The sequence below is a fragment of the Festucalex cinctus genome, chromosome 10 (genome assembly GCF_051991245.1).
Source record: "Festucalex cinctus isolate MCC-2025b chromosome 10, RoL_Fcin_1.0, whole genome shotgun sequence".
In the NCBI taxonomy this organism is placed as follows: Eukaryota; Metazoa; Chordata; class Actinopteri; order Syngnathiformes; family Syngnathidae; genus Festucalex; species Festucalex cinctus.
In genome coordinates, this window is record NC_135420.1 from 15,508,461 (window position 1) to 15,529,981 (window position 21,521).

Here is a 21,521-nt window from a genome sequence, read left to right on the forward strand (position 1 = left end):
ATTTTTTGGTGCTGCTCAAGGATCATGTCAATTTGTTTATGCTAAATAAAATAATTACACCTTTTAAAGTAGGACAAAGATAAAATTGTTTAAATTTGAATAATGGTAGCGGCGCCTGAAAGATTTTACCACCTTTTAACTGGGCCCGTATAACTGTTCATGAGCCTCATGCCCTAAAGCATTTCAGACCAATCCCTCTCTTGGGAGTGCTCACATGCAGCACAGTTGACTGATGACTGGCTCCCGCAGAAGCCGCACACTTACAGGCTTTGTATAAGCAGAGATTTGCTAAACAAAAGCAGCCAAGATGAATTGCTAGCCAATGAATGTCAAGTCGACAAAATACCTTTATTTTCACACCGCGCATTCGGATACTCGCTTCCTCCGAATTCCAAATTGGAATATCCTACAGGTCAAGTTTTTTCTTATTAAATCTTTGACTGCCAAAAACGTTTAATAACGCTAAGTAAAATTGCGATGTATGTTGCCATAAACGTTAAATGACGTCAACTACTTTTTAAAAAAAAAAAAATTAATCAATGGGAAATGCAACATCTAAGTGGAGAGCTGCCTGGTCAATGAAATGTGGAATCAAAAACACTAACTATGGCCAGCAGATGGCAGCATTGAATCTCAATGAAACGTGGCGGAATCTGATGAAATTGGATGAAATTTTTCAACTTTTTCAAGGATGCGTGAATGATCAAAGCTTTTGTCACATTAAACCTAATTTGCAGAGCGTCACAAAACAAAAATATTTTGTGTCAAAGTGACTGTTGTGGAGAAAATATATCTTCACAAAATGCTTGTTTTCTCATCTTTTCAATTTTTGCTCAATGTCACTCAAGTGACCTCTTTTCAAATGGTTATTATTACTAACTAACGAAAGAAGGTTGAAACGGAATGGAATGCGATCTTTCATTTGGTACCCACATTGTATATGTAGTAAAAGTACACAATATTCTGTTTGCCTTGAAAGATGAGTTAAAATGTTCAAAATCGGCTGGCACTGTTTTTTGTTTTGTTTTTTGTTTTGATAATGTATGGCAGTAAAAGAGTTAATATTCCAAATAAACATCATAAACACCTAAATTGGCTCCCTTCAGTTTTCAATTCATAAATGATTTTGCTGTCTGCCACACGAACAATGAAAATCCTTTAATTAGATTTAGCTCATTTGAATTACAAAAGCTTTTTGGAAGTTATAAAAGCTATCTGACAGCTATGTAGAATGCAGCTCTTACTTGATTTAATCAACATTTACAAAATGAAGCTTTGAAACTATGTATTTATGCTTTTCAGTAAATGATGTAAAGTTTTTAGTGTCATCTTGATCTATTTTTTTCGCTTAACTGTGGAATGGAAGCAAGTATAAAAATGCCTTGGTTCAGTTTATTTTGTTTCTTCTCTTTATATCTTTGTACAGTGTTGCCCCATATATTTATGACTCACTATTCACAACTTCTGCTGTCATTCTCTGCAAATGTTGACCTAGTTGCTGTTTTTGTGCATCCCCAATCCGCATCACTCGACCGTAGCGCCCTGCATTCTCTGTGTACAGTTGTATAAAGCCAAAATATGCAGCAAAAGTGTAAATTGAATTTCCCATTGAGGGAACATAATCAGTAGTCATCCATTCATGTCCGATAACGGACATCCGGTTCAGATTAATACAATTGATTTTAATCCTGTACCGGTTGCCAATCACAGGGCGCATTTTGAGACTAAAACCACTTACGCTCAAAGTCACAACATCACTGAGTGGGAAAGTGAATTAATTGAAATGAGTATAATAAATAAAATGTATGAATTAAATAGCTTTAAGAAAACATTTACAAGGTGCAAATATTCTGTTTATATTCCTCTCGGCTTTTAAGAAGTTTAACAGGCATCCTAACGGCATTCATCAGCTCGACATTTATTTTCCATCATCAATTTAAAGCATTATGTTCATTATCCAAGGTTGTTGAATACAGTAAAGTACATTTAAAAAGTAAACGTTTAATCATGTACTTGGAAGGCTAAGTTTTGTTTTATTTATTTATTTGTTTGTGGGAACCACTAGAATGCGATCCATAAAGTATCTTCAAATATACATAGCACATGTATCCAATTTCATGCGTTTTTCTTTTCACGTTGCCATGACACATTGCGCCACTTTGGAGCAAAAACTTGAACTAACTTTAACCCTGATTGTAAATTCAGCCAAAGAGAACTGCTTTTTAGGGGACTAACTTAAACCCTGGGTTCAATGTGACATTCAGACTGTCTATCAATCTCCTTGGGACGTTTGTAAGAGCCGGGTTGCATGTTGCATACACAATTGCGAAACATTGGTTGACTGTGCAGCCGTCGGTGATTCTAACGCCATCACAAAGTCCGGCGTTCACAAGAAGGTGCGCTTCATAATGAATTCACAACATTGTCCTGGACAGTTCTAGCCTGAGGCTCTCAAGGTTTGGAAGAGTTAGATAATGTGGGTTACATAGCGCCGCATGTCCTTGAGTGTCCACAAGGATAAGATACTTGTTTCCTGAGCTCATATAGACACAGCAGGAAAAAACCCCAAAACAATTACCTTCTGTGCAGAAAGTCGCCACAATTGTTTTGAGTGACAAGGTTGGCAAATCTCAGAGTGCTTTATTATTACTTTTCCGAACGAAGCAAAAGAAGGCTAAAGCAAAACATTAGTTAAAGTGGAGAATGGACCGTATATAAAGCTAAGAATAGACACATTTAATGGCTTCACCTGCAAGCCAAGAGGCACGAAAAATAACATAACTCCATTACACGGTACAATGAAATGTTAGTGGCTTTATGAAATTAAAATGTGCACACATTCTATTGAATGTCTGTACTGTAGCAAGCTAATTGTATTTGTGTACATATATTTCTACAAGTTCGCTATTATTTTTAAGGTAACTTACACACTACAGGATGACTAACTGATGATGAGCTCAGTGCACTAACTTAGCGCTTCTGGCAGAAGCATGAGTAGGCGACTACAATCATTCATCTTCTACAACTAATAACACTTCCTAAACTTCAGCTAAGTGGGAACTTTTTCCATCTTGTACTACTTGCAACTCCAAACTTTCTTTCTTTCTTTATTTATTCTAGGCTATTCTAGTGACTGTAGTTGTTCTTATTGACCGCGGAAAGTGTTTTTTTTGTTTTTTTTCCCACAAGCCATCTTGTAAGTTTTGCCTATGGGTGGACAAACATACCTTTAACCTTTAAAAAAAAAAAAAAAAAAAAAAAAGGCAGTCAATTGTTACAGGTAAAACTCAAACTTTCACTTCTTGTACTTACAATTTTATGTACAAGATCAACAATGTTATTTGGATAGAAATACTTAGTGCCAAACCCTTATCTAGCGTCCATATATATCTACATACAGCTAGCTAGCTATTGCATTTCAGTCAGTAAGCTAGCTAGCTAGCTGTCTATATATATTAAAATGCATCTATTCCAATGTGTTCCCTCAATGAAAGTTTTATTTTCCAAGTAATATTAGCATATAACATTAATCTATCTGCTGTATACTAGAATTTGAAAACAATATTTTTTGTATTTAATCGCCGAGGTACCGAGGGTGAATGCTGCTTGTGCCCGTGAGATGAGTCTCTTCAAAGTTATTTTAGTTAACTAAAACTAAAATTCAAAGAAACAGTTTTGTTAACAAAATAAAATAAAAACGAAAATGTTTTTTTTTTAAAACTAAAACTAACTGAAATGGCATTTTACGTTTAACTAATTATAGCAAAAAATGTCCTTCGTTTTAGTCTTTGGTAATTAATTTAATGCATGAGCCTTTGGGTATGATTTTAAATATGATTATAAGTAGTTACATTTATTTTAATATTAGCCGGAAAAAGGACATTTGAAAGTTTGTCGCACAGAAGTGATGTCATCTCGCAGCAGCCAATTGAAAAGCACCTTCAGATGACGTCGCTCCCATGGTGTTTTTTTTTAAATATTGTGCACAAGTAATACACTTTTTTTTTTTTAAACTAAAACTAATACTGAAACCAACTAAAACTAAGTATTTAATAAATAACTAAAACTAATAAAAACTGGAATAAAACTGAACCACACTGAAAACGAATTAAAACTAACTAAAATTAAAAACCAAAACTCATGGAATAAAAACTAATTAAAATGAAAATTCCAAAACTATAATAACCCTGGTCTCCTCACATACATAGTCAACATGGCCCACCTACTTTGCAGTGCTTATTTTGTTCTTTCATTGCCTCCATGATGGCTAGCCATTAGCTACCCAAATCCATCCATCACCATCCAAACTAATCTAAAGTTTTCATTCCCCCCATATGACAAAGTTACCAATTTTCTCAATGCAAATGTGTCTGTTATGAAATAATTTGGAAATAAGTTGAGAATTAATCATTAATAACCTTGCACCGAGTGTTCTCAGTCAATTCAAATGATTGCCATGTAAATGTTATGTTATCAAGTTGCAATGGCAACTAACAGTTGTATTGGCTGCGGTTCTGACCATGTATTTGTTACTTAAATGCATGCATTGCACAATTGTATTTACTTCAATGTTTTAAAAGTTAATTAATGGATGGATGGGCAGTTTTCCCAACCTTGGAGTTAGGTCCAGTAAATACTTTTTTTTTTTTCCTTTTTTTTTTTTTTCCTGTTAACTTTGAATCTACGGTACCAGGGTGAAGTGGAAAGAAAAATCGATGTGGCCGAAAGTAGTTGTGAGGGGGTGATCACCTTCCCTTGACCGAAGCCTTGTTCTCGATCAATGCGATGTTGGTCGAGTAGCTGGGAAGGATTGTCAGGAGACACAATTGCACTCATTTGACACTGTAGTTGGTTCGATTGCCAGAACTGGAGAAACTGCGGCACAAGAAAAATGAAAGTACCGGTACTCTCATCAGGATGAAAAGAACACGATGATCCACAAAGATCAGACGCGTGACCTTTGCTTGAATATGATACTTTTAAACAATGTTCAAAAAAATATGGCACAGCTTTCAATCTTGTTTCCATGAGTAGTTAACTGGAACATTTGTTTAATTTATAAAATGATGATTATACCGACCGTAACTATTTGCCCAAAGCTAAAAAACACAAAATCAGCAAAAGCTTGACTGATTCTATATACAGTATTTAATATGTGTGCTGCTATGGAATTATTTTGCTCAAGTAATAATTGAATTTTGTTGAAGATATGTTTGTTGAGGCTATAGCATATGTTTTGTTGTTATTAAAATGTTAGTTTATTATTTTTAGGTGAGGTCCTTGATAAGCCCGTAATAGTTTTCTACCTCTCCTCCTTGTGTTGCATTTATTTATTTATTTATTTATTTATTTATTTATTTATTTATTTTGCGGCCATATTTTTATTTTTTACTTTTATTTTTTAGTTTTTTAAACATTGTGTAGAACAAACAAACAAGAAAGTCAGCTGGGGTAACACTTCACAACCTAGCGAAGATTTGCAACACATGCGTTTTTTATTTAATAGTTCTAAATGAAAACACTGTCCTTTCTACTTTGCCAAGGTCAGAAGTTAAATATGGAATTCCAGGTAATTAGGAAAGCTGGGTCGCATGAGTTAAGATGTGTTTGAGGAGCATGTCCACCACTTAAAAAAATGTGCATGATCTCTTAATTTCCTGAGCTTAATTGGTCAAACTAAGCAAACAACAGTTCAAAGTCAAGGTGGATTACGAGTAAAAACGCTGCAATGCAATTAACCTCAAGCGTATTAGCTTGACTCTTTACAAAATTTCAAAAAAATATTTAAATGACACAGATACGTTAAACAAAGTGTTAAAGCAAAAAGGAGATGCAACAATGTTAATTATTTTGTCTTTAGGAGTTTGGTGCTTGTAAACTCAAGTTTTCGTAAAATGTCCCATCTTTGTGCTGAGTGCAAATTCTACAATGGATTGTTAATTTTCTTTCTAATTCCCTTTGTCCTCAGGCTAAGAATGTTCTTATGTGCGTATCTTCTCCCACTTTTGCTCTCTGTCTCTCTCCATCTATGTCTCTCTTCCAAAACCTCTCTCACTCGCTGTGCACATATCCAGATAATTAAACAAAGCAAACGATTTGATTAAACAAGTAAATTGTACTAATCTGCATTTGCAATAATTAGGATAACGCTTTGTTTCTTTAAGAACATTAACTGTGATGGATGGTTCATCTGCAACATGGAGTGACTGAGGCCCAGATAAGAAGTTCTTGCTAAGATGCCAAGATGGAGTCTGCTTAATAATTTTGACCCAGATGGCCCTGCGAGGCCATTTGGTGGGGATCAGCTTTGATAAACATTGGATATGCACAATATGTGTGCGCTTACTGTGCTGGCTTGGCCTTGTGTTCTAAGATTTTACAGTGACATCATGTGCTGTACAGCGACAGCTGGTGAAATGGTCTCAACAGGGACGCTATGGGCCAGACAAATTTACCAAAAAGAGACACGAAACCGTGTTTCAATAGGTAGTTGCAGAAGTTACGCAAGTAGTGTGACATCATGTGTTAGTTTCGCTTTTAGTAAACAACAGTAAACCTTTCTGAGTGCTAATGCAGATAGAAGAAGGTGTTTGTTCTGTTGTGCGCCATTGTGGGAGGGAACACAGCCGACTCCCATTAAATTGAAGCGGCTCCCCTCATGAATCCATTTCAATTCACCAGAGAGAGAGAGAGCGGCGCATGTAGGGTCTACATGGTGGAAGAGCTGGAATCCATACAGGAGATTGGTGCGTTCAGTGTGTGTTTACATTTAAAATTAAAACTGTAAGAAGATCTCCACTTGAAGATGATGATGTCAGCGCACATTTGACGTGGTCATTGACATCCACCACCAAATCTGTCTGCATGCGCCGTTCAAAGCCACGTACACCACCATTTAGACACTGTTTTAGCGAGTCTATAATATAATTTAATTTTTGTCACCAAATATATTGATGTGTTATGGGTGTGCATTAATACTCCCGAACGCCTATTGTGGCGTAGTTGCAGTCTACCAAATTCACAAACACGTTAAACTCGATTTGTCCTGGCATGAAAATAAAGATATGAAAAGGCCATTTAAAACGGTATAACCTTTATTGATACAATTTTGTCATTCTCTCATCAGTGGCAAATATTGGTTGGTAAATGATAAATAGCCACAACATAGTTTAAAGGTTAAATGTTATGAAATGTTGTACAGTTACAACATCTGGACACTTTTTTGAAGAGATCTTTTATTTTTCTTTGATTTGTTCAATTTTCAAGCTAGGTTGTGAGGATAGAGGAGAGAAGAGGAGGATGGAAGTAGTTTAGGAATTTGGGTGTTTGGGGTATACAGTAGGCAGGACCTGATTAAAGACGGTCTTTGTGGTGTAATTAGCTCCAAGTGAGGAAGGCCCCACTGCTGCAGTGGTGGTGAGCATCTGGCCTGACGTTGTCTAATTGCCTCTTCAGATTATTTCCATGTCTCATCCATGGAGCTTTTAGTGTGAGAGCACAGATATTCACGACTGGGCACCACTATCTGTTTCTACTGTTTTGATGACAAACCCCTCACCTGGGATACAAAACATTCTGTATGCTCTGAATAAACTCATCTTCCACAACTACGAAAAGATCTTATTCACACCTGAATCATTTGATCCTTTTCCCTTTTATTTCTTCAGTATCAGTGAAGTGGATCCGTGAGTGCGTGTGCGTGAGTGTATGTACCACTGACCTTGGTGTGAAGCTGTAGCTAAATGTTGCCATTTTCTCATGTGGTCAACGCCGTTCAAAGGAAAGCTTCACATTTTTTCATCTCTGAGAGTTGAAACAAAAGTGTGTATTTTTATTTCTTATTTTTTAGTTTGCTGTACCTCACCCAATGGAACAAATAAAGTTGAATGCTCCCGCTCCATTTCATTCCAAACGTACTTCAGGGTTTCCCCCAGTGTCTTATAAGGCTGGCGGCCCACCAGGCTAAGCAAAATATATGTAAAATGGCAACAAAAAGTAATTGCATAGTACTGTGAACTGACCAGATCAAATCAATTTGTAACCTCACTGAGTCGAACTAAATCAAATCATTCCACTTTCAAATTGTTTTTCAATTAGGCTTAATGTTGATATTGTTACTTACAAAATTGCCTGTGCAGTTCACAAGATCATGGATGTGACAAATTATAAAAGATGCATTTTAATATATGTAGATAGATAGCTAGTTGTGGATACTGAAAAGGTAGAGAGCTGGCTAGCTGGATGTAGAAATATGTAGATACTAACTAGCTAGCTGTAAGAAGCTAAATAGATTGATGGCATGACCAGATTATCAAAATGAAAAATGGGATACTACAATTTCACTGAAAAACAAATATAAAACAAAATCTCACCAGGACAATATGATTGTGTTATTACTTAGCTGATGCTAAATCAATCTTGGTCGACCGTTCAACAGTTGTAAATAAAGCAATTCTTACTCGCCATTACCTAACCGTTTTTGCTCCGCCAGTTCTCAGGACACAAGGCTTACAAGCTTACAATTGGGATGTCTGGTCAGATAGATAGAGAGCGAGATAGCTCGAGAGTAGTAGTAGATAGATGTTCTATGGTGCTTGCTGCTGCTTTCAAGCCCAAATGGAGCTAATATTTCTGTCTTAGCACCGAAAATGTATTATTGAGTAAGGCTAAGGTTTACCGTTCTTTCTATATGGATAAATGCATCAACACATTTTATCCCTTGGCCAAGAAGGTCATTATGTTCATATTTATAATTTGTTTACTTGTTAGCAAGCAATACTGCACAAAACCTACACAGCCAATTTGCCTAAAACTTTGTGGAGGCGTGGGGCATGTTGGGCCAAGGAAGAATATACTTATTTTAGCTAAAGATGCAACGGAAGCTTCAGATGGAAGTTTTATTTATTTATTTTTTTCCATCATGTTAACATTGGGAGCAAGGGCATTTGTCAACAATTTCTTGAATCGCCAAGTGACTAATGCATGCATCCGCGAAAGCCTGGCGTAAGGTAAGCAGAGGTCTGCACTCTACTTACTGCCATTAATTATTTTTCCCGCGCCAAAGTGCGTGTGGACATGCACGTGCATGTAAATGTGTGTGTGTGTGTGTGTCCTTTGAGAAACACACATAGCTTGCACAGCTTTACATGTGCAGCTGTTGCTTTTTGAGCGAAGGCCGCTAATGTAGCGATGATTTGCAGTCCCTTGTCGAAATTATTCCTCTCAATCTGAGAGTAGTCAGTGCTCATTTATTTCAGTATTTTGCATTAGTATTACCCTTATGCCAATGTGCGAAGTCAAGCACGCACACCGCACACCTGTTTGGCAGAATCTGGCCAAACACCTGCATCCGGTTCTCTCCCCCAGGTCTGCCCACACCAACTCATCTTTTCTCATTTCTAACTGACACAGCTTGTGAGACTCATGTGAGACACATTCTCATGACCGAAACACGCAAACACACACCTAGTTCCATGTTGCTTTTGCTGATATAAATAAAAAAATAAATAAAGGGGAACCGGCTGTGTCTATGCAGAATAATGAAGTCAAAATCATACTAATAAGTCTGAGGGATGAACGTGAATGGGGCAAGGGGAATTAGAAATGAGGAAGAGAAGAACTAAAAAAGGGGGAGTGGTTCCCAGGAGCACATGAAGGCTTGACTCGTCTCTCTCTGGCTGCCATTGGCCACACGTGTGTGGACCCAGCTTTCACTCTTGATTAGAAAGATTCAATAATTGTTAAGTTGGTGTAAAACCAATATTTTACAGTTGAGGTTTTTTTTTGGAATTGGAATTGGAATGGAATTGAATTAAGACTAATTTATCATCAGATACGTTTGACATGTATATCTAATTTGGTTATGCTAATGTTCCATGCTAAAAACAGATGTATACACGCAAATGCAAATTTAATTGAATCAAAACTTTGTTAATAACTTGTTGAGAAAGTATTAGGGCCACCCTGAAAACATGATCATTACATCAGTCGCTCAGTGAGTAACCTTGATGTGAAGTCAACATTTGCTATAGCTTCGCAAAATGTAAATCCTTAAGTGGCACACTGGCTTTAGACTTAAAAAAAAAAATAAAAAAAATAAAAAAATAAAAATAAAAAAATAAAATAAAGACTCAATTTTTTTTTAAAGTTTTGTTCTAGCTCGAACTGCACATCTTATCTCTTTACATTTATTTTTATCTTGTGCGTCCATGCAGCGGGGTCATATTGATACACATATTTATTGTATCTGTTCGATCTATAAAGATTCAGCATTTAATGAATCTCAAAAGAAATATGATATTGCTCCCATGATGATTGCGACTAAATATATTTTTTATGATAAGTGTTAATGCTAATCATCATCAAGTGTCAACTCTAGCAGGAATTCAATGTCATCTGTCTCTTGCTCACAAGCATCTGCATGCTTGGATGCTCACACAGATGCATGCTACAATAGAAATGTATCATATAGTAGCGACCATTTGTCATCTTTCTGCCAAAATGAAGTCTTTTGTCAGCATCAAAGGCGGAGCCCGTCTTTTTATCCAACAAACTTGCGACCTGAGAGATGTGCAACCCAAAAGTTGTCCCCTCGAAAGGTTGATTCTTTCTGAATTGAGGGTGTAATTTACCCTGTGCGACACCTTTTGAATTATGGTTGTATTTGAAAGGAAGGGCGAGGCTGTCAAATCCATCCCCACCATGATAAATAGCCGTTTACTGTGGCATGGCAGCGGGATGGAGCAGGTTCGCACGCTGAGACACTCACAATGTCTTTTGGGAGGTTTGTTCAGACAGCCGCCGTACTAAAACCCGGCCTTAGCCACACGCGTCCTTTCGCCACACTCTGCGATTGCCATTGAGTTTGACAGATTATCCTGGCATTGGCGTCGGTGTCTGTAAATCACAACACCGCGGTGGGTGGCATCTGCAAACCGCTGCACTGCAGTGACAATTATGACATCCAAAAAAATGTGTTGAAACATGACTCTCATGTTTTTATTCTTTTTAGGTGCCAAAATGTTAGGATGTTCAGGTTTTTAGTGGAGAAATTATTGTGTTCTTCCTGATTTAATTTGTTGGGAGAAAAGTTTGCATATTCTCTCAGTTGCTTTGTATTATGCCTTTTTATTTTTTTACATTTATTTCAAAGACATAGGTACAGTGTCGAGTTTATGGGTGAATATTTACATAACACTTTAAAACAACCGCCATTGTTTTCTTAAGGTGAAACCCTGGAGCAGCAAATACAATGAAAATATCAAAGGAAAAATAAAAATAAAAATATCAGGGGATACAGAATTGAGCCCTGAGGCACACCATACATTCCGTTCTACACGTGAGTTCATATTGGATATATTTATCCGACAACTTTCTTTTTTTTTATGCTTGACATAGTTAGAAGGAAGGTATAGAGTGCAGATCTCCAACTGCTTCTGCCATGTTTGGACACCATATTAATTAATATTAAAGGGGCTGTCTGCCGGTGTCACTCAGGAAAATGCACTTTTTAAATACAGGACAAAAACAAACAAACTACTTCTCAATTTATAGATGTGGGCTTTTCATAACGTGTGGGGGTGATTTTGTCCTAAACCCCCACACCCCCAGCCTGTATTTTGCCATTTTGTGTTTGATTTGTAAACAGCGGGACGTTTCTGTGAAAAGACGGTGTTTACACCTCTCCAGCCAATCGCAGAAGGGGGGGGGGGGGGGTGGCGTGTCGCAAACGGGGCCGGGCGAACGTGTCAGCTGTGTGACGTCACTCCCGCGGCAATTTGAAAGCACGCATTATTTTTTTCACTCAAGCTTACATCTGTGAATGAGTGAGTGGAAAAAAAAAAATAAAAAATCCGTGCGTGCTTTAATGTGGTGGACAGCTGACACGTTCGCCCGGCCCCGTTAGGACAAAATCACCCCCACACGTTATGAAAAGCCCATATGTATAAATTGAGAAGTAGTTTGTTTGTTTAAATCCTGTATTTAAAAAGTGCATTTTCCTGAGTGAAACCGGCAGACAGCCCATTTAAGGGAGCCACTTTGATTGGCCATGATTGAAGTTACCACTCCTACAGTGCCTCAACCCTTCCTCTCGCAGTTCCGATGTCTGCAAAATTATCAGCATCGGGTTTAACCTGCCTTCACACAGAGATATGCCTGATTTATGCCAAACTTGAAACTGGAGCTCTACAGCTCCCTCCTGTCATGAATGGTCATCTTAATTAAGAGGAATAATTTTAATAACCATCCATTATTTATTATGAAATGAAAATAAGATAGAGATGTCCCTGTTAAATTTCTCTCTATTGTCAATGAACTGATCTAAAGTTCTCATTTTAGGCAAGCTCATAAGTTGGCTTATATGTTTTAAGACCCATTTCGGAGATGTGACTCTCCGTCAAATGGACAAAGAAGCACGCACACCCAAAAAAAGCAGGACTGTCCATCCGTACAGATGAATGTCAATTTCGCCGACAGAAACACTTTGTTATGCAAGCAATGTCATCCATACTGTAGCTTCTTGAGAAATTCCCCACTCTCTGTTGATGAAATACCTGAAGTCATTTCCTCGCACACCACAGCTGCAGGAATGAGCTGCCTGCTCAATCTGCATTCTCCAATTTGATGAATGTGCTGCGTTTAATTATACATGGGTCAAACAACACACATTCCTTTTGTTAATTAGCTGAATCGTCCGATGCCGCAGTAAGATCTAACAACATAGATACACAAGTTTATCATTTAATAATGAGACAGGAAAACTGTGGTACACGTTAACTACATTTTAATCGGAACCTACTTTGTTCTGCCCGCTGTTCTTTGAGCAAAATAAAAAATAACCGTCATTTCAAGATAACTGTACATTGATACCAAGAAGCTTTATTGTGTTTTTAGGAAAATAATTTAATGTTATGAGAAAATGAAGCATTAGCCATGCCCATTAATGACTTGAGTTAAAATATTTGTACATCCCAAATAAAAAAAAAAAAGGATGAAATGTCATCTAACACTATTCATAAAAAAGAAAAAGATAAATTCATCTACTGCTGAAATACGATTCAATGCAAAAATAGGCATGATTTCAGTAGTCTCCATTTTAGCCAGTCAATTTCAAGCTGTTACTGCGCCAAATGGAGGCCATGTACCATGGAAATCATACAGTACAAGTAGATTAATCATTTACTGCAACTTCTAAACATTGTCTGGATGTTACTTACCCCAGATTGCAACAACATTCAATTCAGGATGTAAGAATTTATCAGATGCTGATTCAAATCACAGATGCTTTCACTTTCTAGGCATGTGTCTCAGGCACCTATCTTTAGCCATAGTGTCCCCTGCGGTTGTCTTTTTATTATTTTATTTATTTATTTATTTTTATTTTTTTTAATGGCAAAATATGCCTACCAAATGTCTGCTGAGTCTCCCGAGGAGAGAACAAAGCATTGTGTAGACAAACAGGGCAGGCTTGTGTTAGACACCTTTTTGTTTCAGACAACTGCTTCTTGAACTACTGGAGCACATATAGGAGCGACACACAGTATGTGGAGAATAGAGTGTACACAAAATTGCTGACAACTGTCTGTTTCTGTGTGGTTTTGCGTCTAGATACATTTCCATATTGTCTTGTTTACAATGTAAGGTTTCTACCTACAGTGCTCAGCATAAATGAGTACACCCCAACAGGTTTGTAAGAATTAAGATTTTCTATGGGATACTATACTACAAAATGCTCCCACAAATGTGCGCCATTTGCTGCAAATAAGACTTATCTATTAGGACCCACAAAAAAAGTAGTTTTAAAATTAAATTTATTAAAGTATATTTTGCACCAATAAGAAGACCACAAGAAAAAGTTTGATAACTTGCTAATTCCAGGCCTCGCAGACATGTTGCTATCCATAACAGCCATGGAGGTCATAGACTATACTAGAAAGTCGTTTTTGTTGTGGGGTGCATTCATTTTTTGCATTAATTAATTTGAATAAATTGAAGATTTTGTAATCCATGCATTGTATTATAACCTTACATTCATGTTGTGAGTTAAAAGTGCATATTCTACAGACATTTTGTCAAAATTTGGGAAATTTTTATTATTTTCATAGAGATATTGAATATTTTTTACATTTTTCAAAGGCGGTGTACTTGTATATGCTGAGCGCTGTATTTTTAGATGTGAAATAAAATATCAATAATAGATGTAGAGTGCATAGTGTCGCCTGTGTTGTTGAATGTATTCATTTAAATGTGCGCTCAACTTTGACCCAACTTTTTGGGTTATTCCTTTAACCCAAAAAGTTGGGTAAAATTGAATAACACACAAAACAACGCCCAAGAATCTGGTTGTTTTTTCTGTTTGTTTTGTTTGGCTTATTTTTGATCCAACTGGTTTTAGAGTGTGGCATTAGATTTGATTTTGAAGAAAAAACATACTTAATAATCCTTTTAGGTGACTTCTTTATGTCTTTAATTTGTGCTAAAGCGCAACTTCATTGTTTTTTAGTTATTCTATTTCTCATGCAAATTATTTGATACAGCTCATATTGAATTTTGATCGGACAGGTATACATTATGTTCTGGCCAGCAAGTGCATTTCGCCAAAAACATTTATGAATTCCTAAATTAAATATACATTTAAAGCCAGAAGTACTTGGACAATGTTTTATTTTTTTTTTATTTTTTTATTTTTTTAAGGAGTTTGCCTTTGTAAGACCACCAAATTGGATAAGCAACAATATGTGAATGAAATGTAGACTGTAATATCTTTGATAAAAATATGGCCATTGCCAATGAGTATTTACAATCATTTGATGCTGAGAGATTCCAACATAACACATCATGCATGGCAGAACATTGTCAGGCAATGATCTTAAATTAAAGATGACGACTTAGGATCAAATCTTTTTCTTCAAATCCTTTGCCCAAATCCTTTTTTTTTTTCACCATGATGACAGATGTTTACAGCCTCCAACTGTTTCTGCTTATGCTGTACATGATTTTGTTTACCATTCATATCAATAATTTCAGATCCAATAATGAATCATTACCCAATATAGTGGATAGATGGAAGCACGTGTAGCTGTGTGAGCCTCAGCTTCCCCGTATGAAAAGGAAGGTGAAAAGTGCACCACTCAGCAGGATGCAAACATCAGCAGACATTTGGGAGAGTGTAATGTCACATGGCAGCTCTGGATATATGAGCAATATATGGTTGCCGTACATACATATAAGGTTTACTATGAATTTTCATCTCTCTCCTGCCCTCCTCCTATGTGAGAAATGGTCTGATTCATGGACACTTCCTTGGGCTGTTAGTCTGTCTCCACTAAATGGCCATTTAGAATGCCACAGGTGTATGCTTTTGCTTTAAATCAAGTCAGTATTCATGGCAACTATTTCAGCAGAAAATAAGTTTTCTCCTTTGGGGGAATCATCGCTCATAATATATCCAAAAGCTACAGAGCGAAGGCAGACGGTGGAGGATTTTCCGCAGCTGCGCACACGATTTTGAAGCCATACTAGAATTGCAAAATGGCCTCTTTTTTTTTTTTTTTTTTTTCTCTCTCTCTGAGTCTACTTACATTCCAATCGAACAGAATAGTTCCACTCTCGCCGCATACAAACATTGTGGTCCAGCATTTAGTTTGGACATCCACTTTGGACAGAGTATGTATGCAGTGCTGGTTTGTGACACATTTGAGTTTGATATTCACAACTCTGTCCCGGTCAGCTCCAGGCCACCTGTTCTGCTGGTGATGGATGCCAGTGGAAGCGCCAGGCTCGTTGCTGAAATGTACAGTAAATGACTCTTATTCACATTCGAAATGGTTGCCAGTGTCTGAATTTGTCAGGGTGCCTTAGCGTCACCTGCTGTGAGCTCGAGAGAGCACTAAGCACAAATGCTACACAATAGTTTCCCATCCCACTCATAAGCTGCACAAAAAACACTTGTTTCACTTTTTCAGAAAGCATTCATCTGTCACTTTTATGAAGCCCAAGATTTTGTTTTATTTGTTTTCCAGTGCAGAATAATTACAAGGACGGTGGCTAAGCACACACGCCAAACATTCACACAACTAATCTTTCATCATTGTTTACTATCACGTAATTATTTTATCACAATGTCTAGAAAACTTTCACAGACAACAACCTCAACTGCCTTTGAAATCTTGTTGGATTTATTTCAAAAGCAGTTTGTGTTTGTTTCTGACAAAGGAAATAAAGAAATATTCCCTGGCTGCAAGCTGTGGAGTTCTGAGAAGAAAATAGTACTACTGATCAACCTATCAACTACCTCAACCACCATTAGCTATCTTGCTTTACATGTTAAATTTATTATTATTATGGTTATTTTTTATTTTTTTTAATGCCCAGTGTAAGTCTAGCGCAAAGCTCGGCCTCACCGTGCGCATGGGTGGAGTTTTCTTTCTCTTGGTATTTTGCTGGACTCGTGTGTGTTGTCTGTTGTGCGCCGTTGTGGGAGGGAACACAACAGACTCACAGCCAATCGACGCAACTCCCTGCTCACTCCCTTTTTAAAATCAGCTTGCGAACGTCTCGTGGCCAAACCCAGAAAACGGGATGCTTGGTTGTTACCAGAGTTCTTCGGCACTGTGATGTCATTTTCCATCAACAGCAAGTGGCAAAATGGCCGCCCACTGAAATAGATCAAAAGGGGTCGATTTTGCTTCTTAATTCATATTCCACAGAGGCAATATTAATCAGATTGTTGTTTAGACTAGTGGTGACACACAGAACATCATATTGTAAAAATAAACCCAGTTCTGACAGCATTATAGGCCACAAAAGTGAAAATAGGGCTAGGCTAGGTCCATAATGATAAGATTATGATTTGGGTCTGGTTAGTTCTGTTTTGTCATGATCTGTGTTTTGTTTGGTTTGGTCTTAGTTTTTATGTCTCCATGTTGTTGTCATTCTGCTCATCATCCCGGTCCCTTTGTGTCTTCCAATCAGCACCCTCTCCCCCTTGTCACGTCCAGGTGTTTATCATTGTCTCATTAGTCTGCTCCTCTTTAGTTCTTCCTTCCCTGTACTCTTGTTTTTGGATCATTTGTTTGCGTCACTGAGTCTCGGTCATTCGTCCCTGGTTAGTCTCGTGTGTTTTGTTTGTTACTTTGTATCTGATTTTTGGTCTTTTGTTAACTGAGTAGACCCTTGTTTGCCTGTTTTGTTTATTGCTATGGAAATAAATCCCTTTTTTTTGTTCCAAACTCACCTCCCTGTTTCCCGCATTTGGGTCCACAACAACCCCAAACCTGACAAAGATTTGTTACCGTAATTCCCCTTCTCAGTGGCCAGGTGAGTAGCCTTCGACATTTTCAGCATGATAAAGGTGTGCACTTAAGCAGAATAGATTTGAATAGGGCTTCGTGTGAAGTTTAGATTTTTTTTTTTTAAGTTAGGGGTGAAGCTTCCGGGAAAGGGTAAAATCTGTAAATGAAGTATGTCATTGTTTAAGCTTGGGGGGAAATGGTTGAGGCCGTCGTGCCGTGCTACCTTTTGGGACGTTCGTTAATGAAGTGATAACCCCCAAGGTACTGCTTTTACAGCTTTGTAGCGAAGCGAAATACTGTAATTTGTTTTTTTAAAGGTGCAGTCACCTTTGAGTTCCATTAGTGTACATGTAGCCCCATTTTTGTCAATGTTAAAGCTGATTTTGAGAATGGAAAAAGCAGTTCACTATACTAGTATACCACCTCCAGTACAGCATGAGGGCATGTGTTGTGGGGGGGGGGGGACAACACATGTTCACAAACACAGGTATCCAGTATGTGTGCTTTAGGGGCAAGCAGGCCCGGACTGGCGCACACATACGGAACTGTTTGTTGAGAAACCCGCTTGTTAGTTCTGCTGCCTCTGACTTCTCCAACATTCTGTCAGAGCAGACAAAGAGATTTGCACCAGACATGGTGTGTTTTTTCCATCTTTGGAAGAAAACGTGTTTGATGAAAGTATTACCCCGACAGCTGAGCAAGCTGTGCACTGCAATACCCACAAACAACAACTTGACTACTTTCCCCAACATCTACACCAAGCCTAATGTGATAAAATACTATTACTGAAGGCAGAAAAAAAAAAGTTTGCACTTATTCCCTTCTATTTTTGTGCAAAGCTGATGAGTCTTAAATCACGTTTTGTGTTTTTCTGCCGTCCCTGGAAGAGGTATTGATTTTTAAGATGGTCTCTTACACCATGCCAGAAACATCAAGTAGAGAAGTAACTTTCTTTTCAAATCATAAAAAGCACATACTGTAGATGGATCGAATAGTTGAACTGACTGAACATTTATCTATCCCCATTCAGTGAGTGAATGGGACAGAACATGACACTTCTTGATGCATAATTTCCCGCTGCATCCGGTTCCACACATCCTCCACCTGCTGCTGTGCAGAGATGTCATTTACTCACCTGACCTCATAATACCTCTAAGCTGTGTCAAGGTTCAGCAGTACTTGGTGACAGAGATGGACTTGAGCTGTTAATCTCCCTAAACTCATCTCCTCAGACACACTCACTCTGTCACCGATACCCCGAAGCAGCAGCCACCTCTTCCCTCGAGAGCGGTGACAGGTGAAAGAACTGGATAAATCTTCTATCTTGGTATCGCCTCAGATCAGTCAGCATGAGGATGGGCGAGTGGAGCTGAGCTCTGTCAAGGTCACTTTTACAATTGTTCACTATGAACACGGCTGTCATTGTTCTAGAACCGAAAAGCCAGGCTACATCAAGCAGGTATTCGGTGGTGAGGATGTGGGGCAGATGGAGAGTGACGAAAGAATGATATTTTTGACATTGTTCGTCACGCTCTGCAACACAGGTGGAATTTTCAGCATAATTTGTTGGTATTGTTAGATGGTTGGTTTAGGTGTTTCAGCAACAAAACTTTGGGGAGGTCCATGACAAGAACTCGGGATGTTTGATACTAGTGGTGGGACGATACAGGTAAACCACAATTTGATACTGTGACGATATTTGGCTCATGATATCGATATCACAATACACGATATCTACAATTTTTTTATATATATATTAGGGGTGTTAAAAAAAAACGATTCGGCGATATATCGCGATACTACATCGCGCGATTCTCGAATCGATTCAATAATCGGCCGAATTTTTTATTTTATTTTTTATTTTTTTTAGGATTCACACCTTGAGCATGGAAGAATGTTATATGAACGGAACATTAAGCCTTAATATTTTATGTTAATGCTGTTCAAACATGAAACAGATTACAACCTCTATAAGACTGAAATTTCAGATAAATAAATAATACATTTTCATATAAATCTTACACTCTACAAGCTTACTGATTAGTATTTTCTAAATTTGAATGAAAAAAAATCGCAACAATCGACTTATAAATTCGTATCGGGATTAATCGGTATCGAATCGAATCGTGACCTGTGAATCGTGATACGAATCGAATCGTCAGGTACTAGGCAATTCACACCCCTAATATATATTGTTAAAAAAAATGATATCACGCTATGTCACTAAACTAAAAAGGCCAAATGTCTAATTAGGCATTTATTCAATTCCAAAACTTTGTGCAATGTACAAAGTTCTGCATAATGCCTCACTGCCTCTTAGCCTTATAACTGTAGTGTGAACATTGTAAAGTGAGACAAAATAAAGTGCATAAGCATTTATAACCTAACACTGCACAACTGGACACATTACATTGATAATTTATTGCAGCAGAGAGCGTGCAACAATAACTTGCAATATTGATTTTTTTTTTGTTTTTGTTTTTGTTTTCTCCCACCCCTATTCGATCCCACTTTTTTTTTTTAGACTGATACGATACTCAAATCTTCAGTACTCACCGATACCGATACCAAGTGCCACAATACCATTAGTACTTACTTATGATATATAAAATTTCCAAAGAAACGACAGATTTTTTGAAAGACCTGTATATCCCAATTATAACAAATTTACTTAAAATTTCTTCAAATTAGAGACAATTATTTTTTTTCTCAATTTGTTCATAAGTCATTTTGCATAGAGCACACAATAAAATGAATTTAAAAAAATAGGTGAATCAAATGAAACAAATAATCTAGTGGCCAGGAAAAAAAAATAGTCCCAATCAAAATATGCGGTTGTACAACTTCCTTTTAAGGAATACAGTGAAGTGCAAATAATTCAAATCAATACAATAGTGTTTCAACTAATAACTATCTATCTTGTTCAGAATTCCTCAAGCTGTTTAGTGTGTGATGTTTAATTATATCTTGTTTTGAAATGCATGCTCTTAATTTGGAAGGCTGCTCTGTAATTCCATTTCCTGTCGCCACCAAGTAACATTCTAGTTCTAGTTAGATTCAACAGCCTCTTTAAAACAAACAAAAAAATATTGACAAACCATACCATCATCATGTTGCCGTGCTTATGTGCAGACACCTTTATGGCTCAAGATCTGAATTGTCTCAACACTTCTCTGTATTTTCAGTGATGTATCTTACAGTGATGCACATCTGCCACTCCCCCTGTCGCTGGCTAATTGGCACAACACAATGTTTTGTTTCTAGATTTATGCAGTTTGCAAAACGTTTGCCGGCATGTACAGTAACAGCTGCATGAATCTCTTGTCACACTGCTAGTGATACATTAAGATAAAATCCGTTTCTGGCTGACGGACAAATGGATCTACCAATTTTTCAAATTACAATTTCATTTTGGCTCTGTACTCTCTAGGCAAGTCCATGACTTTAAGTGGGCAAAGCTTCTTATGGAGCACTAAAGTGAATAGTGTGTTTATGAACTGATTTAAACAATCTATTAATTCCTGTGTCTTGACCTGCAAGGCATTATGCAAGAACATGATGAATGGAAAGCATTGAGAAAGCGATGTTAATGGACAAAACACAAACAATGGGATTTATTTTATTGTGTTTATTTTTTTAATGCTCTTATCCATAGAGTGCTTTTTTGGACGAATGCAACAATCTTTTGGAAACTCCAACCCTGGAGGTGTTATTTGGAAAAACAGCTAAGCAACATGTGTTTAATCTCCTGTTAGATTGTGATTTGTGTAGCTCATTAGTAAAGGTTAGTGTTTGAGTTCCTCTGCAAATATTTGTTGGAGAAATTCTAGCCTACATCATGACGACGAGTGAGTGAGTCAAATTTGAGTAAGGGGCAGCATCACCGGCGCCCAATCACCCAATCCTTGCGTTGCTGCGTGTGTGTGGTCTGATATCAACTATCAAATTGACTACTTTGCTCTAAAGGTAAAATTTCTATATAAGAATGACACCAATTAAGAGATTGAAATCTGTGATGATGGCAAGCAAATAAGAGCTTAATGGAGTGGATTCAGCAAATGTTTAAACTTCAGACCATTAGCGAAGCACTTGAATTTTCCTGCCAGACAACTTTGTGTGTCACCTTCACTAGTGACCTCAGCCGATTATATTGAGCAGCCTTTGAGGAGAGAAAGTGAGAACGCCTCTTCAAGTGAAATTAATATTCACAGAGGATGCCGTCCTCAG

General features: G+C 37.4%; 1 protein-coding gene across 5 annotated transcripts in view; it reads left to right on the forward strand.

Moving 5' to 3' along the window:
• The window catches only part of prkacba (protein kinase, cAMP-dependent, catalytic, beta a), a 294,170-nt gene that overhangs the window by 30,519 nt on the left and 242,130 nt on the right, over positions 1 to 21,521 (forward strand). For 2 of the 5 annotated variants that reach the window (XM_077535436.1, XM_077535440.1), the window contains exon 1: positions 17,063 to 17,319. The exons of the other annotated variants lie outside the window; for them this stretch is intronic. The gene's annotated coding sequence lies outside the window, so the exon portion shown is untranslated. Of the gene's footprint in view, positions 1 to 17,062; positions 17,320 to 21,521 lie in introns of those variants that run through there. 5 annotated transcript variants of the gene reach the window in all.